Genomic DNA, 17,834 nt, shown 5'->3' with positions numbered 1-17,834 from the left:
ACTACATTTCTCACTAATTTATTCCAGAATTGAAATTACAGTAGAGTCTTGATAGTTCGAGTTTCCTATAATCTGAGCCTCTTTTTTACTTAAAAAAAAAACTTTTTTTTACTGACATGATAAATGACGAAAACATCATTGCAAAAGATAAATAGGGAGAGTACAGCTCAGTGACAAAGCAGACAACAATGGAATCAACACCGACGATTAGCTCGCTGCCCTGTTGCACAAACATCTGTTGTCAGTATGGCACGAAATACCCCGACTGCTGCTGGCTGCTGCCGATCAAAACGGGGAGTTCATACACTGCTGTAGTTCCCAGTACCTGTACTGTACAGTGTTGTGTGTCATTTTGTTTGTTGACTGTGTGTTCCATTGTACACCTTACAAAGATGAGTGCTGTAACAAAAAAGAGGAAATTTGTGCCTTTGCATCTAAAATTAGAAGCACTAAGCCGACTTGACAAAGGAGAAACAACAAAAAAACTTGCTCTTGAATATGATGTTGGTAAAGTTACTGTTGGTGACTCGCGAAGAAACCGACTTAAATTGGAACAGTTTTCTTCACAGAAATGCTCGTACGAATCTCTCAGTCAAAGAAGTATTTTTAAAGAAGTCAGACTTCAAAAAAACAAGTGAGGCATTGTTCAAGTGGTTTACCCAACAGAGACAGAAGGGTGCTCCGATTTCTGGCCCAATCTTGCAAGAAATAGCTTTGTTTTTCAGAAACTAGCTGCAGGAAGGAGATGACAATTTCACCACTAGTGTGGGCTGGCTTGACAAGTGGAAGAAGAGGTATGAAGTGTGTCAACTAGACATGTGTGAAGAAAAACTCTGTGATGATGCTCAGGCCGTTTCAAAATTTATCGTCTAGTTTAAAAAAATCATAACTGACGAAAGTTTGTCTAATGAACAAATACATAACTGTGACAAAACTGGGCTAAATTTTAAAATGTTACCAGCAAGAACACTTGCTTATTGTGAAGAAAAAAGTGCTCCTGGGCACAAAAAAGCAAAGAGTGGCTCACAGTTATGGCTTGCTTATTGTGAAGAAAAAAGTGCTCCTGGGCACAAAAAAGCAAAGAGTGGCTCACAGTTATGGCAGCTTCAAATGCAACTGGAAACCACAAACTATAACTAGTTGTGATTGGGAAGTCTGCCAAGCCAAGAGCATTGAAGAATGTATCCATCTCAGCTCTTCCAGTTGTCTATACACATAAGAATAATGCCTGGATGAATCAAAATTTTCAAGAACTGGTTTTTTAACTCATTTGTACCTGACTGCAAGAATTTTTTAAAAGAAAGGGGACTGCCATGCAAAGCAATTTTGCTCATGGATAATGCGTCCTCACATCCAAGTGCAGGAGAACTGCAGTGCGACGATATCCGCACCTTGTTTTTCCCCACCAAACGTTACCTGTCTCATTCAGCCCATGGATCAGGGCGTTCTGGAATATAAAAAAAAAAAAAAAGAAAAAAAAAAAGGGCATTGCAGGAGCTTTGAAGAAAGTGACTTCTTTGAAGGACGTCGTCTACTGTATTAGCGAATCTTGGTGCGAAATACAGTCAGACACAATTTCTAAGTCATGCAGGAAAATTCTACAGGAAAGTATGCCAGACACAGAAACTGAAGATTTAGCAGATGAGGACGATCAACCATTGTGTAATTTAACCAGAAGATTTCCGGGGTGTGAAGAGGCAGAAGAGGTGGAAGTAGGCAAGTGGTTAAATTCGGACAAATAGTTGGAAGTGACAGACTCTTCTATAATTGACATGGTTAACATTCTATCGCAGTGTGAGAGTGACGAGGATGACGAGGCAGACAGGCGGCACCGATGATGAGTCACACCAATGGCTACACTGCTCTCAAGGCCACCATATGCTACATGGAACAACATCCTGAGGTGACACCAACTGACCTACTGCTCCTGAGATGGTGGCGTTGACATTGCCGTTAGGAAACATTGCAGCTTCGCCAAACAAAAGACACTTCACTATTACTTGGCTAAATAAATAATTACTGTTATTCTGCCAATGCAAATGCATGTGTAAATACTTTTATTTTAATAAAGTTCTTATTTTGACCTGTATTACTTACAATATCATAATATTTCTTTTTCCCGTTTAAATTTCGATAGTTGAGGTGGTCCCGGTCCTGTTCACCTCGAACTATCAAGACTCTACTGTATCAGGATGAATTTCAAATATTTTCCACACAGATTTAACTGACAGTCAATATTTTTGTTTTGTTTGGAACTGTGATTATTGAGTGATGTTTTTCAAATAGGCAGAAGCCATTCTTTAGGCTGCACCTTGAAAAGCCAGGTAGCTATATGTAGTACAGGTCTGACTTCTATGGAATATAGTCTTATGGGTCACTCAAAGGCTCTGTCCATTCAGCGTAAGTGTGTCCTACCAACTTCCACACGATTGTCATGTTCTGCTGCTTACATTAAAAGGGAATGAACAGGATGGCTAAACTTTGCTGTCAAATCCATGTCTCTATATATCTCTGTTATGCTTTGATGTGCCATTAATTGGTGTTGTTTATTAATGTTTTGATTATGTTTTAGATTTTTTTTTAAATTTCTGACATTGGCAGTTATATCCACTGTAGGAATAAGTTTGTAAATGCCTCACTATAGTGCACTAGAATATGGTGCTATAAATGTCACCATGTAGTGAGAGTTTTAGGAGTCAATACAGGAAATAAGCATGTGAAACATTTCCCATTACCACAGTCTATACATATATAGTCACAACACTCCTGCAGATTGTTGTTATAAGCTGCGACAGCAGCACACGGAAGTTATAGATGAGCTACACTGCTGAATAAAATATTTGGTGAATGTGAGTATCATCGTTTACACTGATTTTAATCACGGTTTTTTCAAAATGGATCATATGTAGCATAATAAATTGCAGAAATAACAGAAGAAGGACATTACATCGATCATTATTTAGATTTCTTAAGGATGCTGAAAGGCATGAAACAATCATTACAACTGTCAAGGAATAGAAAATTGCCTCATAGATGTAATAATGAAACATCAAAACAGGAAAACTCTTTCCTGACAGAAAAGAAACTGATTCCACTGTTGTCCTACGTGAGAGCCAGAAACAGATCCACTGATAGCAGAATCTCCAATGCAGACCTCATTTGAAAATTAAGTAATTAGATTACTTAAAATTATTCACTTGTTGGAAAATAGGGTGAAATGTGAAAATATGCAAATCTTTAGCCTTCGTGCAAAATTATTACTTGGCAAGGAAAGTGCCTGTCAGGTATAAGCAGCAACCAAAATGTTGTAGAATACAGGTGAAAAGACAAGCTTATATTAAAAAAATATTGGATTCTGATACTTAAAAAAAGACATTCTTTATGTACTGTTAAGCCAAATCAGTATGCCATTGAATGGAAAACTTGGGGCAAGATGGAAAAGTTTCCGCTAAATTGATTGTATTATATTACTCAGCATGCTCGTTTTTTGTCATCTTGCTTTATTCTTACAACAGTGTGTACCTTACAGATGTATGTTGAAATATGCACAAATAAAAAGTGGGATAAATAATTGTATATTCCATGTTTTAAAGAAGAAGATGCAACAGTTATGAGAAACTGATAAAAATGTTATTTGTCTATGGCTGAGATGTCACCAGTGCAAATTTAATGTGCGATAGCTCTGCTGATTGTGATACTGGATTTGAGGACATGGTTTCATACGTACAGCATGGTTAGCAAACTGGATTGATTGATGATTAATGACATCTTTTCAAATTTTAAACAGTTATTACCACATATTCAAAAAGATTTCGGGCTTGCAGCCAGTCGTCGTTAGCTTCCATCCACGATATTTCAACTGGACAACTGCCAGCCATCCTCAGGTGAGCCATCGAAGACTGACAAAGATGCCCTCCGTTCCACAATATATAGCGTGCAGCAAGTATTCCGCGCATGTGTCAAAATAGTATTGACAGAGGAACCACGCCGCCCGCCAGCAGTGCCCTCACTGGTGGAACTGCAGAGCTCAGCTGTCTTTGGCGTTGTCAATTGCCGCAGCCATCGGAATACTCTGACGTCTTCGTCTGCAGCAGATCTTAGAGACGACAGGGTTCCACGCATTATCTAGCTGGTAGCCATTGTCACGGTTCATAAGATTGTCTGTCACGCGAATTTCCACTGATTCTTTTATGACAGAGTCCCAAAAGGATGTTGCTGTGGCCAAAATTGTTGTCTTGTCATACTCCATTGAGTGTCCAGTGGAAATGCAATGCTCAGCAATTGCAGACTTGCTAGGTTGCAAAAGGCAAGTACAACGTTGATGTTCAGTGCAACGTTCTTCTACTGTTCGCAATGTTTGTCCTATATATGACATGCCACACTGACAAGGTATTTTATAAATTCCCGCCTTCCGCAATACCAGATCGTCTTTCACTGATCCCAGCAGGTCGGAAATCTTTGATGGTGGACAGAAAATCACTTTCACTTCGAAACTGTGGAGGATTCTTGCAATTTTGAAGAAAATGTTGCCAACAAAGGGAAGAAAAGCTAAAGATTTAGTAGGCGTGCTCTCTTCTTTCTCCTCTCGCTGTTTCTTTGACTTAATTGCAAGTGCCTTGCTAATTTTCCGGGTAGAATATCCATTCTATGTGAAAACCCTCTTCAGGTGGGCAAGCTCATCAGGCAAACTATCTGCATCTGACACTACATGAGCTCTGTGTACAAGTGTTTTAAGTACACTCATTGTTTGCGATGGGTGATGGCAGCTGGATGAATAAACTGAATGCCCCAGAGAGCCACCACTCTTTCGTCTAACTAGCACATCCAAGAAAGGGAGGCAACCATTTTTCTCTAATTCCATGGTAAACCGAATGTTCTCATGAATGGAGTTGAGGTGATCTAAAAGCACCATTAACTTGTCTTCTCCATGAGGCCACACTACGAAAGTGTCATCCACATACCTCCAAAAAAAACAGTTGGTTTGAGGGCTGCTGATTCAAGTGCTCTCTCCTCAAAATCATCCATAAAAAGGTTGGCCACCAAGGGAGACAAGGGGCTACCCATGGCGACGCCATCAATCTGTTCAAAATATTCTTGGTTGAACATAAAATATGTTGAGGAGAGAGCGTGGCCCCAAAGCAGTGATTCCCACCTAAAACTTATTGCCAATCAGTGCCAAGGAGTCTGCGAGGGGTACCTTTCTAAAAAGAGACACCACGTCAAAACTAACTAAAAGATCGGAAGTACTTTGGCGGAGAGCCCCCAGTCTGTTGATAAAATCGGCCGAGTTTCGTATGTGATGTGGACATTTGCCCACAAATAGCCTCAGCAAGGATGCAAGATGTTTGGCTAAATCGTAAGTGGGGGCCTCAATATTGTCACTTTTTTTTTTTAATTGGCCATTGGGAGCTGTCCATTTTACTTGTATATTTTCTGATATTGTCAAAATATTCACAGAAATTTGGTTGGTTGTAAAAGCGTGTGACTGACCAAGGCTCATACTTTGTGGGATGAAGGCACAGACTGAGAACCACACCAGTTAATTCGTTGTTAGAACATGAAGGGAGAAAGATGCTCTTTTTATGACACCCCACATTTGATGAACAGTATAAGAAATAATTCATTCACTTATCAACAGTAGGCAATGAAAACTTGTAACTCCACCTGTCTGTGAAAACTTGTAACTCCATATGTCTGTGAAAACTTGTAGTTCCAATAACCAAACAAAACCAAACACTGTCCGAACAGGACTTGAAGGCTCAATGGTACCGATGGGCCACCATGTCATCCTCAGCCCTTGGGCATCACCGGATGCAAATACGGAGGGCCATTTGGTCAGCACACTGCTCCACTAGCCATTGTCAGTTTTTGTGACCAGTACCACTACTTCTCAATCGGATAGTTCCTCAATTGGCCTCACAACGGCTGAGTGCAGCCTGCTTGTCAACAGCACTTGGCAGACCAGACAGTGACTCATGCTAGCCATACCTGATAGTGCTTAACTTCAGTGATCTGGCGGGAACCAGTGTTGTCATTGTGGCAAGGCCGTTGGCAACTCCAGTAACCAATAACTCCATTACCAAAGAGATTTGAAAGTCCATGCGTTTCTCTAATCTGTCAATAACTAGACTTCTACTATATAGTTCCGACACTTTAGCACAACAAACTGTACTAAAAATAACATCTTTTGCTGAAATCTTTAATGTGGTATATGACTTAAATTACATATTTTCCTATACCAACAAATATCATATGTTAGCTTCACAAACATTTAAAACATGATGGCAGCTACACAGTTTTCTTCTGTTCACCGATCAAAGTACAAAGCCCACGACATCATGAAAACATCACTGCTTCATCTCTGAACTAATAAATGCTGAGGACTGATCACTGATAAAACTTTAAAATTCTCAAGTTTGGAACAAAATAAATAAATAAAGATTAAGCCAGTAGTTAAGCTAACACGTCACATTAAAAATCTTTTCACCAGGTGTATTTTAGTATGATGTGTTGTGGCAGTGTCAGGAATATGACATTGGTCTACCTATAGAACATATCTTGTAGTTGTTGTTGTTGTAGTGGTCTTCAGTCCTGAGACTGGTTTGATGCAGCTCTCCATGCTACTCTATCCTGTGCAAGCTTCTTCATCTCCCAGTACCTACTGCAACCTACATCCTACTGAATCTGCTTAGTGTATTGATCTCTTGGTCTCCCTCTACGATTTTTACCCTCCACGCTGCCCTCCAATGCTAAATTTGTGATCCCTTGATGCCTCAAAACATGTCCTACCAACCAATCCCTTCTTCTAGTCAAGTTGTGCCACAAACTTCTCTTCTCCCCAATCCTATTCAATACCTCCTCATTAGTTATGTGATCTACCCACCTTATCTTCAGCATTCTTCTGTAGCACCACATTTCGAAAGCTTCTATTCTCTTTTTTGTGGCGGTGTTCGTAGCGACAAACACTTGGCTGTGGAAATGGCTTACGAAGTCACCGCCACACTTTTAATTGCGGGCCGACCGGTGTCTACGGAAATCTGTCTAGTTCAAGTCGGAGCGGCTAGGTCAGCGTCGGCTGACGACAAACAACAACTCTGCTGCGATGAACACACAACTGACTAGCAAGTACACAATTCGGTGGCGAGTACACAACTGAGCGGCGAATGCAGAACTGTCCTAGCGCTCGCGACTCCAGCGCTTAAGAAGAAAGAAGCCAGCGGTGGCGCGCGCAGACTTGCGGCGATTTGCTGTCTCGCTGGCGCTGCTTATGCGGACGGCGTCCGGACTTTGATGCTGCCAACCTTTTGGCAGCGGGCTCGGGTGGCATTACTGGCTAGGACATAACACTCTTCTTGTCCAAACTGGTTATCGTCCATGTTTCACTTCCATACATGGCTACACTCCATACAAATACTTTCAGAAACGACTTCCTGACACTTAAATCTATACTCGATGTTAACAAATTTTTCTTCTTCAGAAACGATTTCCTTGCCATTGCCAGTCTGCATTTTATATCCTCTCTACTTCGACCATCATCAGTTATTTTACTCCCTAAATACCAAAACTCCTTTACTACTTTTAAGTGTCTCATTTCCTAATCCAATCCCCTCAGCATCACCCGATTTAATTTGACTACATTCCATTATTCTCGTTTTGCTTTTGTTGATGTTCATCTTATATCCTCCTTTCAAGACACTGTCCATTCCGTTCAACTGCTCTTCCAAGTCCTTTGCTGTCTCTGACAGAATTACAATGTATCGGCGAACCTCAAAGTTTTTATTTCTTCTCCATGGATTTTAATACCTACTCTGAATTTTTCTTTTGTTTCCTTTACTGCTTGCTCAATATACAGATTGAATAACATCGGGGAGAGGCTACAACCCTGTCTCACTCCTTTCCCAACCACTGCTTCCCTTTCATGCCCCTCGACTCTTATAACTGCCATCTGCTTTCTGTACAAATTGTAAATAGCCTTTCGCTCCCTGTATTTTACCCCTGCCACCTTCAGAATTTGAAAGAGAGTATTCCAGTTAACATTGTCAAAAGCTTTCTCTAAGTCTACAAATGCTAGAAACGTAGGTTTGCCTTTTCTTAATCTTTCTTCAAAGATAAGTCGTAAGGTTATTATTGCCTCACGTGTTCCAACATTTCTACGGAATCCAAACTGATCTTCCCCGAGGTCCGCTTCTACCAGTTTTTCCATTCGTCTGTAAAGAATTTGCGTTAGTATTTTGCAGCTGTGACTTATTAAACTGACAGTTCGATAGTTTTCACATCTGTCAACACCTGCTTTCTTTGGGATTGGAATTATTATATTCTTCCTGAAGTCTGTGGGTATTTCGCCTGTCTCATACATCTTGCTCACCAGATGGTAGAGTTTTGTCATGACTGGCTCTCCCAAGGCCATCAGTAGTTCTAATGGAATGTTGTCTACTCCCGGGGCCTTGTTTCGACTCAGGTCTTTCAGTGCTCTGTCAAACTCTTCACGCAGTATCTTATCTCCCATTTCATCTTCATCTACATCCTCTTCCATTTCAATAATATTGTCCTCAAGTACATCGCCCTTGTATAAACCCTCTATATACTACTTCCACCTCTCTGCCTTCCCTTCTTTGCTTAGAACTGGGTTGCCATCTGAGCTCTTGATATTCATACAAGTGGTTCTCTTCTCTCCAAAGGTCTCTTTAATTTTCCTGTAGGCAGTATCTATCTTACCCCTATTGAGTCAAGCCTCTACATCCTTACATTTGTCCTCTAGCCATCCCTGCTTAGCCATTTTGCACTTCCTGTCCTTTTTGCCTGATTCATTTACTGCATTTTTATATTTTCTCCTTTCATCAATTAAATTCAATATTTCTTCTGTTACTCAAGGATTTCTATTAGCCCTCGTCTTTTTACCTACTTGATCGTCTGCTGCCTTCACTACTTCATCCCTCAGAGCTACCCATTCTTCTTCTACTGTATTTCTTTCCCCCATTCCTGTCAATTGTTCCCTTATGCTCTCCCTGAAACTCTCTACAACCTCTGGTTCTTTCAGTTTATCCAGGTCCCATCTCCTTAAATTCCCGCCTTTTTGCAGTTTCTTCAGTTTCATTCTGCAGTTCATAACCAATAGATTGTGGTCAGAATCCACATCTGCCCCTGGAAATGTCTTACAATTTAAAACCTGGTTCCTAAATCTCTGTCTTACCATTATGTAATCTATCTGATACCTTTTAGTATCTCCAGGATTCTTCCAGGTATACAACCTTCTTTCATGATTCTTGAACCAAGTGTTAGCTATGATTAAGTTATGCTCTGTGCAAAATTCTACAAGGCGGCTTCCTCTTTCATTTCTTCCCCCCAATCCATATTCACCTACTATGTTTCCTTCTCTCCCTTTTCCTACTGACGAATTCCAGTCACCCATGACTATTAAATTTTCGTCTCCCTTCACTACCTGAATAATTTCTTTTATCTCGTCATACATTTCATCAATTTCTTCATCATCTGCAGAGCTAGTTGGCATATAAACTTGTACTACTGTAGTAGGCATGGGCTTTGTGTCTATCTTGGCCACAATAATGTGTTCACTATGCTGTTTGTAGTAGCTAACCCGCACTCCTATTTTTTTATTCATTATTAAACCTACTCCTGCATTACCCCTATTTGATTTTGTATTTATAACCCTGTAATCACCTGACCAAAAGTCTTGTTCCTCCTGCCACCGAACTTCACTAATTCCCACTATATCTAACTTTAACCTATCCATTTCCCTTTTTAAATTTTCTAACCTACCTGCCCGATTAAGGGATCTGACATTCCACACTCCGATCCGTAGAATGCCAGTTTTCTTTCTCCTGATAACGATGTCCTCTTGAGTAGTCCCTGCCCGGAGGTCCGAATGGGGGACTATTTTACCTCCGGAATATTTTACCCAAGAGGACGCCATCATCATTTAATCATGCAGTAAAGCTGCATGTCCTCGGGAAAAATTACGGCTGTAGTTTCCCCTTGCTTTCAGCCGTTCGCAGTACCAGCACAGCAAGGCCGTTTTGGTTAATGTTACAAGGCCAGATCAGTCAATCATCCAGACTGTTGCCCCTGCAACTACTGAAAAGGCTGCTGCCCCTCTTCAGGAACCACATGTTTGTCTGGCCTCTCAACAGATACCCCTCCATTGTGGTTGCACCTACGGTACGGCCATCTGTATCGCCGGGGCACGCAAGCCTTCCCACCAACGGCAAGGTCCATGGATCATGGGGGGGATCTTGTAGTTAGCTTTGGTGTTATGTAGTGGTCAATTATGAAATGGAAAGGAGGTACAGGATGTAAACTTTTGGCTAGAGTGAGACATGCCCACCCCCCTTCCCCCCGCAAGAATTTTGCTTTTGGTGACAGATTGAGCTATAATGTAGCATGAGGTCCAAGTTTATTCCAATTAGTGAATTTCGCAGTCGTCCGCGATCTGGAAACCATGAATCGTGCCTACATCGAGTGCTGATCCAGATAGAAATCCTTCTGCATTTTGTAACAAGTTTCGAATGATGTCACCTAACTGTACACAATTTGAAAAATGCCATAGAGCTGAGAGAGAGGGGAGGGGGAGTGGAGAGGAAGGGTGGGGGGGGGGGGGGTGTTATATTGTTGGTTTGATGCCGTTCTTCATTCCTGTTGATTGCCAGCTATCTTCTTCAGTTCATCACTACTGCTTCATCGCACATCATCAACAGTCTGCCTCTTGTACTCACTTCAAGACTGCCCCTGCTGTCCTTTCCTTCGACCATTCCTTTAGTAACAGTTTCCAGCACCAAAGTTATGTTGTAATATGTGCCCAACCATTCTGTCTCTTCATTTCATTATGTTCTTTATAACAAGAATGGAAATTTTTGTGTGAAAAAAAAATACATAAAAATAAGGGAAAGGCTACCACATGCCAACAGAGAAATGATGCATTGCACACCGAAATCCATAATAGAAAACAGTTAACACTAGCTTTCGAGCTCTTGTTCTTTTTCTAGTAAGAGTACACACATTCACACACGCCACACAACACACAAATGTATACGCTCACCACAGCGGTAGCGAATCTTACTGCTAGCTCATGTGTGTATGTTTTGGTGTCCGTGTGATGTGTGTCAATGTGTGCATTTTTACTAGAAAAAGAGCAAGAGCTCAAAAACTAGTGTTAACTGTTTTCTTTTATGGATTTTGGTGTGCAAAGTGCCAATCCTCTATAGGAAACTGGTTGCCTTTTCTATGTTTTATGTATCATTCTGTTCTTTATTAGACTTTTTTTCGTCATTGATTTGTTGCAAAATATAGTGACTACTTACTCAGTCAATCCATCTATCTTCAGAAGTCTGCTGTAACACAAAATTTCAAAGGTGCCTAGTTGCGTCATTTCTGTATTCCCTTTTGTCCATATTTAGAGCTGTGCTATGGATGTACCTTTCCATGAATCTCTTTCTGGTCTCAAGGTTTGTATTTTCTAATTTTATCAGCAATTTCTTTTTATGGAAAGTCCAGTTCTTGTTGTTATGTCTTTCTTGAAAGTTTGACATTTAGCTACCCAACATGTCTACTACTGCACACATCTTAACCTGAGTTTTGTAAGTTAGTTGCAATAGTCTCTCTGTGTAAGCAAATTTGGTAATAGTTGACTTTAACCAGAATGTGTGTGATTCGAAATGGAAGGCATGATCACCATTGTTGATAAAAGCAGAATTTTTCTTATATCGTTGTCTACATTGCATTTTGTGCCCAAGAATCCTAGTGTTTATGGAATACTTCATCTTCCGGATACATGTAATTCCATTTCGTATGTTACACCCCCTGATTTACTTCCATCAGTTAGTAGGTAGTTTATACAGGATGACAATTATTGAACTATATAAAATAAAATCATCATAACTTGCATTAGAACATTCAAACTGTGCAGTTGGCCGTGGGGAATGATGGAAATTAGTATGTTTTGGTTTAGCACCAAAGCCCACTTTCATTTGGATGGGTTCATCAATAAGCAAAAATGGCGCATTTGGGGGAATGAGAATCCACATTTTTGCAATTCAGAAGTGTTGAATCCTCGTAACCAGCTTCAGTGTTGTCTCGTTGTCTCTTTAGAGCTTTACCATGGGAAGCAAGGAGAGTATGTTGGTTCATAGTCGGTATCCTTGTTCTGTAACACAAATTGCACGCAATTATTAACTAGGTTGTTTATTCATAAACAAAGAGCTACTTAACTTAGGCTTCCATGTGCTGTGGTACAAGCTCTCCGATATAGTCCACTTTAGCCTCACTGTGGTTGAAGTACAAAGTTCGCTATGAACACTATTATGTTCACTATGTGCTGCCTGTCTCTGTGCTAGAGGCTGTGACTGCGGCTCTGTTTGGTGACTTGCTGGAACTTACACGGCATACAGACTCGAACTAACTGAAACTAACTAGCGTAACAGGCTTGAACTGACTGGCCCTCTGGTTCATGGCGGCTATATAAATACTGGTGGCCGAAAGGGCATTGGCAGCGCATTTCCAGCGAGTCTGTCATTGGTCTCGATCGATCTTCTTGTGCCTTCTATGCCGCATGGTGTGCTGGCAGCAGCTTACGCCAGTACCTTCCTCCTGCCCCAAATGCCACAAGGTTGTCGTGTAGTGAGACTGCGAATGACGGCGAAGAGGAAGACAGAATGTTGGATGTTGAGACGGGCCTGGAGCTGTGTCTGTTTGGACGGCATACTCCCGACTGTGCTTTGCCATCTGGCTTGTGAGGCAACAGGAATGTCCTCTGGAAATCTTCTGCCAGGGCACACATCCAGGCCTGAGAGCGTTTGCTGGGGTGATGATGGCAACTGTGATGGCAGGTCCAGGACCATGTGGTCGGCGAGGGGGGACGGCAGGGGCAAAGGCACATCCTCCATCCGCTCCTCCTGGGGTGCCCTGTTAGCACAAGTGGGCTGCTGTGAAGGCCGCGTGGTCCCATGAGGCCGTGAATCTGGGGAAAGAAAGGCAGCAGAATCAAGGGGCAAACTACATACACAAATTTGGTTCTGGTGGCAGTGCTGCAAACCATCAGGACCTGCAATTAAGTATGTATATGAGCCGATGCATTTCTGGATCACACTTTGCTTCCAGTGCCCACAGTTGCCAGATGGTGCGGTTGGTGTAGCAAGTGTAGCAGCATCCAATGGCAGCAGCCTTGCAATAGTTCTGCCTGTGATGGTCTGTCTCTTGGTTGGGAGCAATAGGAGGTGAGAAAGAGTTGCAGCTCCTGTTCCTGTGTGTGGGTGGTGTGAAGCTTGGCCATCTGTTGCTTGAAAGTGCATATGAAGCATTCTGCTTCTCCATTGGACTGGGTGAAATGGAGTACTTGTTAGATGATGAATGCCATTTGATGCACAAAACTGTTAAAAAAGTCATGCAAAGTGAACTGTGGTCCATTGTCCGACACAAGTACTTCTGACAAACCTTCTGTGGAAAATACAGAGGACAATGCGTGAATTGTGCTAGTTAATGTGGTAGAGTTCATAGGCATTACAAATGGAACTTGCTAAAAGAATCTACCACAATGAGCCTACAAGTGTTTCAAAATAATCCTGCAGAGTGTTTCAAAATAATCCTGCAGAGTCTATGTGCAATTGTTGCCATGACAATTGAGTCTTTGGCCAAACTGAGAATGTCTGTGACGGAGCGGATTGGTTCTCCACGTATGTGCGACACTGTGCCGTCATCTGTTAAATGCCCTGCCAAGGTAACTGTTTAGGGCATATGATTCGCCAGTGTTCTTTTTGGAGCAGTCGCAACACACCCTTCTGGTAATAAGCCCACAGGATTGTTCATTGTCATTTTGAAGTAGAAGCACACCTTGTTGAACTGAAAGGCTATATAACATGCAAAATATTGGGGCACAACTGAGTTCTAGGTACTGTTCAATGAATGAGGCCAAGACGTGCAAATTTAATGCAACAAAATCTTGACATCTGGGTCAGCTTCCGTGGCCTGTAGAATTTTTATGTAGTGCAAGGGAAAAGATTCCAGCAATTCAGAGCCCTGCCCATCAATTTGGCAACAAGATGCAGCAGATGCATCAAAATCAGAGTCTGGGAAGGCGAGATAGGGTGGTGTGCATTGCCATTATTTGCCATAGGTCATACACAATTTCATACTGATACTGCTAAGCAAGAGAGCCCAGCATTGCAATTTTTTAGTAGTGTGTGTAGAAACTGTAGTTGATGGATGAAGCAAGGACTGCAAAGGCTTGTGATCTGTCACTAAATAGAACTTGTGACCATACAAATAATGCTTGAATGCATGGAGCTGCGATCTGCGCAGCGTTTGGTATGAACCGAATGTAGTATGCCATCTTGCCTAATACTGACTGCAATTCAGACACATTGCAAGGAACAGGCAGGTCACGGATTGCAAGCAGATGAGATTGGAGGGGTGCACACCCTGATTGTTTATCACGTGAACTAAGTATGGTCAGTTTGAAAACAATCACACTTTTTGAGATGACACTTGAATCTTACTTTGACAATGCTCAAAAAAGAGTACACCAATTGGCAATGTGTTCCTCTGATGTAAGACCGGAGACGACAATATTGTCAAGGTAGCTTGAATAAAATGGCACTTTAGCAGTCAGTACTTCCAAGTTATGTTGAAGTATGGTGGGTGTGGAAGCACTGCCAAAGGGGAAACACAAATATTTGACAGGCCTAAGTGTGTATTTACAAGAAACACTTCCTGTGGTTCTTCATCCAATGGAATTTGCAAATAGGCATCACGCAAATCTATGTTAGAAAAGTAACACCCTGCACCAAGCCTTTCCACGAGTTCCTCAGGGCAAGGTAACGGATAAGTGTCAACTACTGTCTGTGGGTTGACTGTAGACTGGAAGTCAACACAAAGACTAATGCGACCAGAAGGCATAGGCAACAAAACAAGTGGAGTGGCCCGTTTACTAACTTGAATGGGAGCAATTAGACCATGAAGTCAACACAAAGACTAATGCGACCAGAAGGCATAGGCAACAAAATGAGTGGACTGGCCCATTTACTAACTTGAATGGGAGCAATTACACCATTATCTTGCAGTTCTTTCAATTCACTGGCTACTTTGTATCTTGAAGCAATTGGAAAGGGGCAGGCCCATAAAAAGGTTAGGCTGTGCATTGTCTTTTCACTCAGAAAATAGTTCTGGAAATACTTTAAGGAAGCTAGCGACATTGGGCCTTATTGGCATATCACAAGCTGATATGGAAAGTATGTTGTCTTGGATGCTAAGGCCAAATAAATCAAAAGCCTCTAAACAAAATTGTTCTCACTGTCTCTTGATTTAACACAGTAAAATTCACTGTCCTAGTGTGAGATTTGTAAGAGGCAGGCAAATTACACTGTCCAAGCACTGGAATTTCCTGTCCATTGTAAGAGGTGAGGTGCTTGCTGGATTTAGAAAGGCATGGTGAGCCTAACTGTTCATACACGGGACGATTAAGCAAAGTGACCGAGGCACCTGTGTCTAACCGAAAGTTCACATGATGGCCATTAATTCATAATTAGACAAATAGTTTGTTAGAACATTATTGCACAGCACTAGGGCAAGAAGGAGACACAACCTTAACCTTGCTTTTGTCAGAACCTGTTGTAGGTTTGGAAAACACAGCGAACACGGCATGTGCACGAACCTGTCATTTTCTGAGAGCGGGCAAAATTGGCATTTTAGTGTAGTTGCAGACAAACTGCTTGGACATGGCCTTCTATTCCACATGTGTAGCACGTTGCATTACATGATGGGCAATCTTGTCTTTCATGGTGAGCAGAACATCTAGGGCAAGACTTCAGTAAGTTCACAGGTCCGTTTACGTGTTTATGTGGCCGTCCGCGTGGCTGTGTACATGCTCGCTATTGTCACTGCTTGGGGTGGTAGCGAGCAAGGGGCGACTCCACCCGACAAATCTGGGTCTGGTCATACTTATCGGCTACTATGGCGTCTGAATCATATTGCTCTAAGATGTGCAACACTTGAGGAAGTGAAGGATCGGAACACTTCTGGATCTGTTCCCACATCCTGCTGTCGGGGATATTGAATGTTAAAGCATCCCATCCTCATTGCCATTGTTGAATCCTCGTTACCAGATTTTATGTTGTCTTGTTGTCTCTGTAGAGCTGTACCATGGGAAGCAAGGAGAGGATGTTGGTTGGTGGCAGGTATCCTCATTCTGTAACACAAACTGCATGCAATTAATAACTAGGTTCTTTATTCATAAGCAAAGAGCTACTTAACTTAATCTTCCATGTGCTGTGGTACAAGCTCTCCTGTATACTCCACTTTAGCCACACTGCTGTTGAAGCACAAAGTTTGCTATGAACACTATTATGTTTGCTATGTGCTGCCTGTCTCTATGCCAGAGGCTGTGACTGTGGCTCCATCTCGGTGTTGTACTAGAACTCACACGATGTGCAGACTCAAACTAACTCATACTAACTAGGATAACAGGCTGTAACTAACTGGCTCTCCGGTCCGCAGTTGCTATCTAAATACCGACGGCCGAGAGGGTGTTGCGGCGTGTTTCCAGCGAGTCTGTCATTGGCATTGATCGATCTTCTTGTGACCTCTATGCCACATGATGTGCTGGGCCAGCGTACACCAGTACAAGAAGTCTCTTCACCTCAGTGGGTGACTGTGTGGTGTGCAATGTCCAGACACGGAATAATTTGTGCAATATTCCTTGATGGCATGGTGACTACCGAACGGTACGTGAATGTTTTGGAAGATGATTTCATCCCCATTATCCAAAGTGGCTCTGATTTCGACAAGATGTGGTTCATGCAAGACAGAGCTAGACCGCATCAAAGCAGAATATTGTTTGATATCCAGGAGGAGCACTTTGGGGACCGAATGCTGGCTCTGGGATGCCAAGAGACCACTGGCACAGGCCTCAATTGGCCGCCATATTCTGTGGATTTGAACATATGCAATTCCTTTTTGTGGGGCTATATTAAAGATAAGGTGTACAGCAATAACTGCAAAACCATTGCTGAGCTGAAAACAGCCATTCAGGAGGCCATTGATAGCATCAATGTTGTGACTTCAATGTTCCGACACTTCAGCGGGTCATGCAGAATTTTGCTATTCGTGTGCACCACATCTTCGCCAATGATGGGAGGCATATCAAACATGTCATAACTTAAATCTGAATATCTATAGTGACGTTTACATGTTGAATAACGTGTGTGCACGCTGTAGCTTGTAACTAATTTACTTTTTTCATATAGCTCAATAATTTTCACCCTGTATGTTGTACATAGAGAATCTGGCCCTTTTTGTCCACTATCCTTTGAACTTAGAGATAGAAATCTCTTAAGTAGAATCTTACAGCATTACCTTTATGATTTAAAGTGAGAGAGTTAGTTGGTTAAGTGTCAAAAAAGTTACACAAAGTTACTGGATTTAATTTCTTGTGGGTGTTAAGATTATGTCCTCCCACTTAAAAATACTTTCATCCGTGGAAAAAAATTTTGAGAGTGCAAAAAAATTCAAAGCAACTGCCATGTGTATCATCCCTGCATATGTTTGTTACCTGGTTGTTTCTTACTAACGACAGCAACCAGTAATCTGTAAATGCAGATAGTCCTAATGTATGACCATGAATTAGAATAGCTCTTGTCCTTCGTCATAGGAGTGCATTGCACACTCTTATGCACTTGTCCTGGAGCTGCTCTGGCTGAAAATACAAGTCTCAAGTGCTTATGCGGTTGAAACAGTCCTGTCTGGCAAGTTTTCAAATTGAAAAAATATTGAATGACTGCACTCCAGAAGGATCAGTGATGACAGCCAGCACTGAAAGTGTCTGCATAAAT

General features: G+C 41.8%; 1 protein-coding gene across 1 annotated transcript in view; it reads left to right on the top strand.

The window, feature by feature from the left end:
- Positions 1–17,834, top strand: part of LOC124787916 (WASH complex subunit 5) — a 198,557-nt gene that overhangs the window by 155,290 nt on the left and 25,433 nt on the right.

This window comes from Schistocerca piceifrons, chromosome 3, assembly GCF_021461385.2.
Source record: "Schistocerca piceifrons isolate TAMUIC-IGC-003096 chromosome 3, iqSchPice1.1, whole genome shotgun sequence".
NCBI lineage: Eukaryota > Metazoa > Arthropoda > Insecta > Orthoptera > Acrididae > Schistocerca > Schistocerca piceifrons.
The sequence above is the reverse complement of the archived record's forward strand: the minus strand, read 5'-3'. Positions and strand labels throughout refer to the sequence as shown.